The sequence below is a fragment of the Octopus sinensis genome, linkage group LG1 (genome assembly GCF_006345805.1).
Source record: "Octopus sinensis linkage group LG1, ASM634580v1, whole genome shotgun sequence".
NCBI lineage: Eukaryota > Metazoa > Mollusca > Cephalopoda > Octopoda > Octopodidae > Octopus > Octopus sinensis.
This window is the reverse complement of record NC_042997.1, coordinates 139,608,546-139,619,668: the sequence shown is the minus strand read 5'-3', so window position 1 is coordinate 139,619,668 and position 11,123 is coordinate 139,608,546.

The window sequence follows — 11,123 nt, the reverse complement described above, 5'->3', positions numbered from 1 at the left end:
CTTCACACTGAGAGCAAGAGAGCTTTTGTTATGAACAATGGTAATAACTCCCAGAACTTTCTCCATCCTGTTCTCTAGCTTCTATACTTTGAGAACATCCTCCTCTATTATTAAGACGGTCACCTGGATCACGGAGAAGCTTTTCTACTATAGCTAGGTATCCCCCTGAGAATTTAAGAGCATTATTTCCCTTGCACTCTTGGTGCTTATTGCTTCTGTGAAACTGTCACTTACAGTCTTCTTTCTCTGATAATCTGCCTATGATTCCACTGCACCTCTTTCGTGTGCTTAGTTTGCATTGGATACACTGTACTGAATTTCTACCCACTCCTTTTTCACATATCAAGCAAAGCCACCTGATGATAGCAGAGGCCCACCTGTTTTCCTGCTTAATAATACTTTAGTTTTTGTTAAGTTAATTCTGAGGCCCTTTGATTCCAAGTTTTCCTTCCATGCCTGGAATTTCTTCTCTAACCCTACAAAAATTTCAACTTTAAGAATGAAGTCATCAGCATATAGGAGTTTCCATGGACAGCTAGTTTTGAACTATTCTGTTATGACTTAGAGGACAATGATAAATAGAAGGGGACTGAAAACTGGACCCTGGTTGACCATCACATGCACTCTACATTTTTTGCCATTGCTAGCTCTCTCACTTCACTGACAGTTTCACCCACTTTGCTGACATTTTTCACTCACAAGCCATTCATCAACTAGCTTTTTAGATATTTTAGATATTTTTTAATATATTTTCTGTATCCACAGTCTATGTTTCACTATCATGTAGTTTCTACACAAGTATCATAGTCCACTTTCATTCTGAGAGACTTTCAGTTACCAATAGAGGTAACAGCAGGTTATGTATGGGACACGTTTAAATCATGTTATCTAGCAGTTCTGGCACCCACAGTATCTGGAGTGTAGGCAAGGCGAGGCATCATTTCCAGCTCTTCAAGTTCATGCTTAGTCACATTGATAGTGTATTCTGGAGCATTGTCATGCTGTAAGACTGTGTGTCTTTGATTGACCAATGCTAGGTAGTTGGATTTGAAAACATCATATACTCACTGCAGTTGTTGAGTTTAGAACTCACAGCAAAACCATCTGGGACAAGCTTAAAGTGCAACATCCCTTTGAAATTCCACCAAATACACATATTCAAACCGCCCTTATTTGACAACAGAGTCTGGACGAAACTACTGGTTTCTCTTATTAGGATTATGAAAATAGATAAACTTTCCATTCCCAGTTGCAACTCAGTGCCAAAAACGAGCATCTCAGGGATTTGCCAGCAGCTGTTTGCAAATGTTCATACACTGTTGAACCTGGTCATTGGTCAGTTCATGAGGAATATCTTGACAGTATTTGTTCACAAAGTCTGATTATGGATGTGTCAATTGATGGTGCTTTGTGAAGGACCAAGTTCTTCTAACAGTGTGCAAGTGCTCGTGCCTGAGTGTCTTTTAATCATTTCAAACAAGGCCTCATCATCTACAACAGAAAGTCTCCCTGACCTTGGTTTGTCTTTGAGGCTGCTGACACCTTCCTTGAAATGTCTGAACCAGTTTTGTGCCACATGTTTGTTGACTGTTACTAGGATTTCCACATCATTAAAATCTTTTGCTGGTACCCTTGCACTCAATCCTTTTTTCCACAGGTATCATAAAACGTCTTTAATTGCAATTTTTTCACTACTTATTATCACATCTGTAAAATAAAAAATAAACAATTAATGTTTATATGCTGCATATGAAAATAAAGAATAAACAATTCAGCAACTGGTTGGACAAATTGTATGAAATTAATGACATAACAGGGAAAATTTGAAAAATCTTTTGACTCCAGCTGATACACACACACTCACACACACACACATGATGGTCTTCTTTCAGTTTCCATCTACCATATAAACTCACAGGACTATAAGAGAAGACATTTGCCCAAGGTATGCAGTGAGATTGAATCTGAAACCATGTGGCTGGGAAGCAAGCTTCTTACGACATGGGCATACCTACACTTATACATAATAATGTTCGTCCTTCGGTTCGAAGATGACCAACTGACATCATCTGATGGAACTGCCGCCATGAGACCGGAGGTGGCTGGTGAGGCCAATCCGGGCAAGGAAGCCCCTCCCACAGGTGGGGCAGAAGTGGGTAGTGGCAGTGCTACTGGTGCAGGCGGCTCTGACTTTACGCATCTGACGTTTCTGCTCCGCTGACCGAATCCGTCCCTCCTCGGCTGTCCCTGCTCCCACGGTGATTGCACTGCGCCAGGATGAGCGGTTGGCAGCAAGTGTCTCCCAGGTCTCTGTTCCGATGGAGAAGTCTTTGAGAGAGACCTTGAGACTATCCTTGTAGCGCTTTTTCTGCCCTCCGACTTTGCGCCTGCCCTGGCCGAGTTCACCGTAGAAGAGCTGTTTTGGGATGCGAGTGTCGGACATGCGGGAGACGTGGCCCGCCCATCTCAGCTGGGCCTTGCGCATGATTGTGATGGTGCTAGGGAGATCTGCCTGCTTCAGAACTTCCGTGTCTGGGACTTTGTCCTGCCAGCGGATGTGAAGGAGATTCCGAAGACACCTGAGATGGAAGTGGTTTATCTGGCGCTCGTGCCTTCGGTAAGCAGTCCACGTCTCGCAGCCGTATAGTAGGGTGGTAAGCACGACTGCCCGGTAGACTTTCAGCTTGGTGTTGAGGCTGATTCCTCTCCGCTCCCAGACTTTCTTTCGCAGTCTCCAAACGCGCTACTTGCCTTGGAGATTCTGTTGATGGTTTCAGCATCTATGTTGGCATTGCAGGAGAGAGTGCTGCCCAGGTAGGTGAAGTTTTCCACCACTCGGAGGATCCGTCCGTTCACCCTTATCTGAGGCTCATGGTATTGTTTGCCGGGGGCTGGCTGAAACATCACTTCGGTTTTCTTTGCACTGATGGTGAGACCGAAGTTGTCACAGGCTGATGAGAACCTGTCCATCTCGAGCTGCATCTCCTGCTCATCGATTGCATTAAGGGCGCAGTCGTCAGCAAAGAGAAAGTCTCTGACGACTGTCTCCCTCACCTTTGTGACAGCCTGCAATCTCCTGGAGTTGAAAAGTTTCCCGTCTGTCCTGTACTTGATGTTGATACCGGACTTGCAGTCCCTAAAGGCGTCGGACATCATTGCCGAGAACATGATGCTGAACAGTGTTGGGGCCAGGACACAGCCCTGCCTGACTCCGTTGGTCACCTGGAAGGCTTCAGATGAGTCGCCGTCTTCAAGGATTCTGGCTGTCATTCTGTCGTGGAACTGGCGGACAATTGCAATAAATTTGCTGGGGCAACCAAATTTTCCCATGACCTTCCATAGTCCCTCCCAACTGACTGTATCAAAGGCCTTGGTGAGGTCAACAAAGGTCATGCAGAGGTCAAGGTGCTGCTCCATGCATTTCTCCTGGAGCTGGCGGGCGGCGAATATCATGTCAGTGGTCCCTCGACCTGCACGGAAGCCACACTGGCTCTCAGGGAGAAGGCCTTGCTCCAAGTGTTCCAGAAGGCGGTCAAGCAGGACCCGGGCCAGGATCTTGCCTGCTATGGACAAGAGGGAAATACCTCGGTGGTTGTCACAGGACTGCCGATCTCCTTTCCGCTTATAAATGTGGACGATTGTTGCGTCCCGGAAATCTTGAGGGAGTTGTTCCCTGTCCCACATCGACTGGAACAGGCTGGTGAGCTGACTGATCATGGTGGGGCCGCCCGACTTGAACACCTCTGCAGGGATGGCGTCAGAGCCTGGAGCTTTGCCGGTGGACATTTTTTTGATGGCTCTGCTCACTTCCTCGACTGCAGGGGGAACAGCCAACCCGTGGTTTGTCGGCACCTGGGGGAGTCGTGCGATGGCTTCCTCGTTGATCTGGGCTGGTCGGTTGAGCACGATGTTGAAGTGCTCCGCCCATCTCTCCAGGATCAGCCTCTTGTTAGTCAGGAGTGAGGTTCCATCTGAGCTGAGCAGGGGGGTTGATCCAAAGGAGAACTGCGGTCCATAGACAGCTTTCAGCGCCTCGTAGAATTTCTTGGTGTCGTGTTTGTCTGCGTATCCCTGAATCTCATCCGCCTTGGCGCTTAACCATGCGTCTTGCATGAGGCGGAGTTTAGCCTGGACTGTGCTGCGAATGTTGTTGAAAGCGGCCTTCTTTGCCGTGCAGGTGGTGAGCCCGCAGTTCCGTCTGCCAACACGCAACAAGACATCATGGATGCATCCACGCTCCAAACACTGGCATCTGATGGACTACGTCATCGTCAGGGCGAAAGACAGGCGGGACGTGAGACTGGTCAAAGCCATGTGCGGAGCTGACTGCTGGACGGACCATCGCCTCATCATCTCCAGGATGGATTTCTACATCCGACCTAAGAGAAGACCACAGGGTCAGAAAGTGACGAGGAAGCTTAACATCACGAAATTAAAGAACTTATACATACACATACACACACACACACACATATATATATATATATATAAAAGGTTGTTTGTTATGATTGGTTAGAGAGTGACCATTAATTTTGCACCTATAAAGCACTTAGCTGTATAAGTGACTTGTCAGGCTCAAATGGCTGGAGGCACATAACCTCTCTACAACTGGAAGGAAGAAAATAATCAGTTAATTTTGTAAACAAATTCTGTTGTGTCTGGGGAGAGTCATTTTCTTTTTGTGCCTTATAATAAATAATTTGAGTAAACAAATAATTCCTAGAACAAAACCCTATAGGTACAGTTTTGGATGAGGTGGAGTTATCCCCCTTACATCGGTTCCAGCAATTCAACACCGACTAATTTCGAAATTAGTAGTAATTTCCTAGGCTGCAAATGGAGAATTCCTTGTTTGCAACAGGAATTTCCTCTGATGAGGGTATTGACCAAGCACTTCATTTTTGGAGTTTAAAAAGGGCACTGGATCAAGTGAGTTTTCCAGGATCCTTGCTCTTTTGGCTTACATTATTTTCTCCCATTGAGATATGGCCCTGGTTGTTCTAGGAGCCTCCATTTAACAAGGTATTGTGTACTCTCCTCTTTTAAATGCCATACGTAGTTGGCAAGGGACATGATGTTGCACCTCTCTGGTATCCTAAAAGAGGACCTGTGGTTATTCAGACACAATGACACCAACATATTTCCTTGTCTGTGCGATTGTCCTGATGGTGTTACAGCTGCTGTGGTTGCTGGCATTAACACTAACGATGTTGCTGTCACAGCTGGGTCCGATGCTGGTGTTGACGCTGTTGTTGCTGCTGGTGCTTGCACTGTTGCTATTGTTGGGCATGATCTTTGTGTTGCAACTGCTACTGCTATAGCTGCCACTGCTGAGTATATTGCTGGTGCTGTTGTTGGTATTGCTGCTTGACGTGCTGCTGCTGCTGCAATTACTGTTGCTGTTGTTATCAGTAGATGTGTTGTTGGTGCTGTTGTGTTGCTAGTGCTGGTCACCACCTCAGCCTCATATACCACACCCTTGGAGTGACATCAACTCACACCCTCCACTGAGTATTTATTGTAAACCCTACAATGAATACCTCTGCTCATGGTTTAGGGGTGCTCACTAATATTTTTCTAAAGCTGGGTGCACAACAGAAAGAGACACTGAAGTTGTGTCTATTAAACAAACACCTGAATGTGTGTGATTGTGAAGTGTTTGTCCATTAAGCTAAGGAATATACTTCCCATGCAAGTCTTGACATTAAGCAAGAATGGTGGGGCAAACCAAATGACTTCACAGAGGCACTTCCTTTCGTGGGTTCTAGGGCTCAACTTATAGGAGATGCAATCCTTAAACCCACTGGACACCAAAGCCTCATTGTAATAGAGAGCTGTGGTGTCGAAAATTTCTTGACTGGAAGACAAGTTTGAAATCCTCTTGCTGACATTCTTTACTAGGATCATGAACATGATAGGTGGGTGGTAAGAGGCTGTGTTAATGTATGACAGCCTTCAATTTGGTTTGCAGTAGGATCTATATGAACAGGCACACATACATGTATATCTATATTTATACATCTTCCACATTTTGTATATGTGTGTGTATCTAAATGTATATATGTGTATATATATGTATGTATGTACATATATATTTATGCATATATATTTATATATATATATATATATATATAAATAAATAAATAAATAAATGGAGTTTAAAGCAGGTGTAATTCAAATTCTTTTACTTCCAACACATGTTTCAAAGATATCACACTGTTAACAAGGGAAAAATACACACATCTCTCTCTCTCTATATATATATATATATGCTTTTATAAACAAAACATTCAAAAGAGATATTTTCATGAATTGAACAGTGACTACTACCATCCACAGTGGGTCATTTTCGGGGCAGCGCAGCTGACCACTCAACATACTACTGTCATGGCATTCCCACATTCTTCTTCTTCCTCCTCCTTCTCTTCTTCCCTACGAAGAATTCACAACGACTTCGAACCCACAAAAGTAAACAAGAGAGACAGAGACAGGCAGAAACAAAGAAAATGCCACTTGTATTTGAACACTATACAAATATTCTTTTAAAAAAACTTTTCTTTTAATTTTTCTAAATTTAATTGTTTTCCATACTTACAGTTGAAAAAGTCTCAATGACTGAAATCGGTACTGAAATGTTTTTTTATAAAATGATTTTAGCATTTTCTATCTTGACTTTTTTTCATATATATACTAGCAGTATCGCCTGCCGTTGCTCGGGTTTGTAAGGGAAATAACTATATAAGCATTTTTAGAGATGTAATGTATAATAGCCATCTCAATATGGCTAACCACAAAGGGGGGTGTTACTGTAGCTTTTTACGTTCTGAGATTTAATAATAAATTTTTAGAGAGTTACTTCCCTTATATATGCCAAAAATGCATTAAAAAATGGGAAAAATTGATGGTAAATTTTTTTTTAAATCGTAGACTCATCGTAGATGCGCGTTAATACACAGAAGGGCTCGATATGAATCACGACTATAAGATACCCGCTTTTGGTTAAACTGCACCGCAAAATGTGGGAGTAGTTAGGAATCTAAATCGTAGGAGACAGATACACAACCTCACTTTTATATATAAAGATAGTTAGGAATCTAAATCGTAGGAGACAGACACACAACCTCACTTTTACATATAAAGATATATATATGTAGCACAGAAGTGTGCTGGAAGGCATGACATATAATCAAAGGTTTGGGCTCAGTAAAAAGTTCTACACTCCACTCCTATACCCAGTGTGGTTAGATGAAAGCCATGAAACCTCTGGATAGGCTAACATGTGGAATTCAAGCTCTTTTATATTAATAACAAACACAGAAAACAATGTTGCTGCTGTTGCTATCATTAAGGCTGTTACCTTGAGGTTATTTTATTTTTTGTAATATATATTGTTATACTAACATTGTATTTGTCAGAAACGATGGAAAGTTTTTGTGAAAGGTATATATTATGGAAATATAAATTTGAATAGAAAAATATTTTACGTAACATTTCCTAAGTTTTCCTTGACCTTGCAATCATCATACTATAATTATTGAGCTTTTCTTTCTTGTTCTCTTTACTTAGCTTTCTTTTTGCAAGCCAATGACAGCCTTCTTTCTTTAAAAACCCTAAATATTTTTACAAAATTGTTACTTTTGCAGACACTTTATATAGGTAATTAGTTGCTTCCTCTTGGAGCACATCTTATTTCATTATTACAATCAATATGTAGCCACCGTTGCTGCTGTATGTTAGTCAAAATACATATTAAAATTGAGAATTATGGGAATATTATTTGCAGAGTTATTGTATAACAAACAGGAAAATGGAAGTTTTTTGGCATTATTTATTCTCCATTGCATGTACGGGTTTTATTTGCTGATAGGAATTATGAAGATTTACATGTTAGATAGATGTGGTGTTATGAGCCAAGCTGAAGAAGTGAGGTGGAGTGATAACATGGGTGAGAAGATAACTGCCATGATGCAAGAAGTCTTGGAGAGAGTGATGACGGAGAACCCAGTAAGAGGAAACTGGTATGTGCCCAAATTGAAGAATAAGATCATGCGGTGTGATGCCAGCAGCATAGCAACGGGAGTCATCCTGGAAATTATAGGTGTCGTGGTGGAGGATGCAGCTGGTTCAAGAAGAAGGACGACTGCAATCACATCAATGTAGTGGAGCTGGATGCCATGTTGAAGGGGCTGAACCTGAGGTGGGGGCTGTGTACCATGAAGATCCAGACCAATTTGGTCACTGTACTTAGATGGGTGGGATCAGTGGTTACCAGCAAGCTGAGGGTGCGAACCAAAGTGGGGTGCAGAGATATTGATAAGACACCATTTGGGAATTCTGGGCGAGCTAGCTGCCAAGTTTGACCTGAGGCTGAGTGTGGGTTTTGTGCCCTCTGAGAAGAATAGAGTGGTCATCCTGACCAGAGTAAAGAAAGTATGGTTGCAGGTGCCGGAGTATCTGGAGCAAGGAGTGGCTGCAGTGTGTTCACTGAAAGCCTCAGAGCTGAGGAGACTGCATACCATACCTCACATAAGGGTGGCACCCTGTTCCTAACCAGGAAAGTTGACTCTGACACGACCAGGCAGTGTGCAGAGAGTAGTTGGGAGATACGACAGGTTCCAGTCAATTGATCCTGCTCTGAGTGTGCATGAGACAGGAAGCATTCCAGTGGAACACAACTGGAAATGACTGGCAGTGGACATGACACACTACCAGCAGGGGGATATACCTCTTGATGGTCGACTGTAGACCAAGTCGGTTGGCCATGGGGGGAGGGAGAGATAAAGATGGGAACTGTGGAGGAAATCACAAGAATACTAAATGAAATATTCCTAGAATGAGGCCCCGTGGAAGAGCTGCTTGTGGACAAAGGTACTGTATTTCGCTTGGAGGTGCTGGGGGAAATGCTCAATGAGTGGCATGTTAGCCATTTCTTCAGGGCAGTATACTGACCAAGTGGTAATGGGGTTGTGGAGAGGCATCATCGCACCATCAATATCACAGCAGGGAGGGGCCACATCTCACTGGTCGAGGTCGTTTTTGGCATAATATGTTACTCAGGTCAGGACAGGCTGAGAAGTCAGTGTCACACAGGGCAATAATTAAGTACGAGTGGAGACATCTATGTACCACATTGCTGTAACCCACAAAAGAGAAAGAGCATACCTTTGTGCAGGTCATAGAAGAAGTCTGGGTTAAACCCCCAAATGCATGGTACACATTACAATGGGGAAAGGGGACAATAACCTTTGTAAATTCAAGGAACAATGTGTCCGAAGATGGCATGCTATGTCATGTTTTGGATGTGTGTAGGCTCATCACTGCGATGGAGGATGGAGTCAACAGTAAAATACAAGAGGACGAAGCTGGCAACAACATGCCAGGAACTGAGGCCAGTCCTGAAGTCCCATGGTGGTTGCAGAGGGAGCGGTGTCCCCCTCACTGGTTGGCTGATTACAAGACAAGTTAAGGTGTGTAGTCAGGGTTGAGGAGAGGGTATGGGCAAGTTGGATGAATGATCTTCAGATCAGTGGTGCATGTGGTGTTATGAGCCAGGCTGTGTGGTAGGGAAGGACTGGAAGTGAGGCCTGTGGGTTCAAATAGAAGGGCTGCGGTAGGCATGTGGGGTCAGCGAGGCACAAGCAGTCGGTTGGCGGTGGACAGTGTATGAGAGCAGATGTGTTAGATGGTATGGCGGCAGACAGCGCACATGGATGTTGTGAGTGACCTTTCCAGACCAAAACAGAGCAAGTGGACATTGTGAATAACCCTTCCAGTTCAACAGGTAAGACTACTGCAATTCTCCCTTTGCTTCCATCTTTTTCCACCTTTACATCACAATAGACAAGTAAGGAATTTCCTATTAGAAATTTATAATATAAATTTCCTCTGTCTGACAAATTTCTCATAGGAAATCCCTTACATGTCTATCTAACATGTAAATCTTTGTAATTCCTATTAGTAAATGAAACACGTGTAATGGAGAATAAATGATGCCAAAATACTTTCACTTTCCTGTTTTGTTTTGTTTTATGTATGTATGTATATATATATATATATATATATATATATATATATTCCATCATATTAGTGATCTTTAAATTAATGATGAAGTTCATCCCTTTGTGTGTAATGAATAAAAGTAGGCTAGAAGGCAGTGGCCTATACTGAGAATTAAATTACAATAAATTATTCGTTGCAAAATCGATAAGTTTATAGCATAAATCCTGAAATTCTTCAACAGAAATGGTTATTATCCTATTGATATTGATACAGGTGAGTGACAGAACATAGAAAGACCAGCAATGAAGTTTGCAATGAAAGAAAAATGTAGAGAGCAAGACGTATATTATGAGGAAGAAATTCAAAATAGATCCTAAATATAAAACTACTGCAAGTAGGATAGTTTCTAGGTTCGGTGTTTTGAAACCAGCAAGTGCTTCCTCCTTCAACCTATGTTTTAATTCTCTCTCTCGTTCAGTATAGTACCTCATTTTCAGCCGATATACCAAAAGTGCGATGGCGACCAAGAAATAGAAATGGGGCATGTAACATGGCCTTTTGTATATAGCGATTCCTTCCCAAGCTCAAGTGGGAAAATCAGGAATCGATTACATTGTTTTTAATTGTCATACATAAATGTTGTCTTTGCAGAAAAGCTAAAAATGAAGATGTTTTTTTTAAATGTGGTAAATATTCTAAGGTTTAAATTTATTGAACAACCATTGATTAATAATTTTATATATACTTCAATTTCTTACTGAAACATTTTCTCACTTGTGTGTTCATTTGAGAATTCTTTTCTTCCTTATAATCAACATAGTTAACATTACAAATAATTTGACAGTATAGAGAATTTGCAAATATCAGTAAATTGATAACACAGTGCTCAGATGAAAACTTATAAATAACTAAGAGAATGACAAAGTTTATATGCTTAGAGATGAAGTTCTACATAAGTGGTTCCTAAAGTGGGCATTATTGCCTCCCCTCCCCCGGGGGAGGTGTGCAAAGTTCCAAGGGGGAATGGGGGCAGTGATTCATGTAAAAGGTGGGGCTGTAATGGTGTAGCGATTCATGTAAAAGCAACAAAATAATGGGTTCATTAGATTAAGTTTTATTTGTGA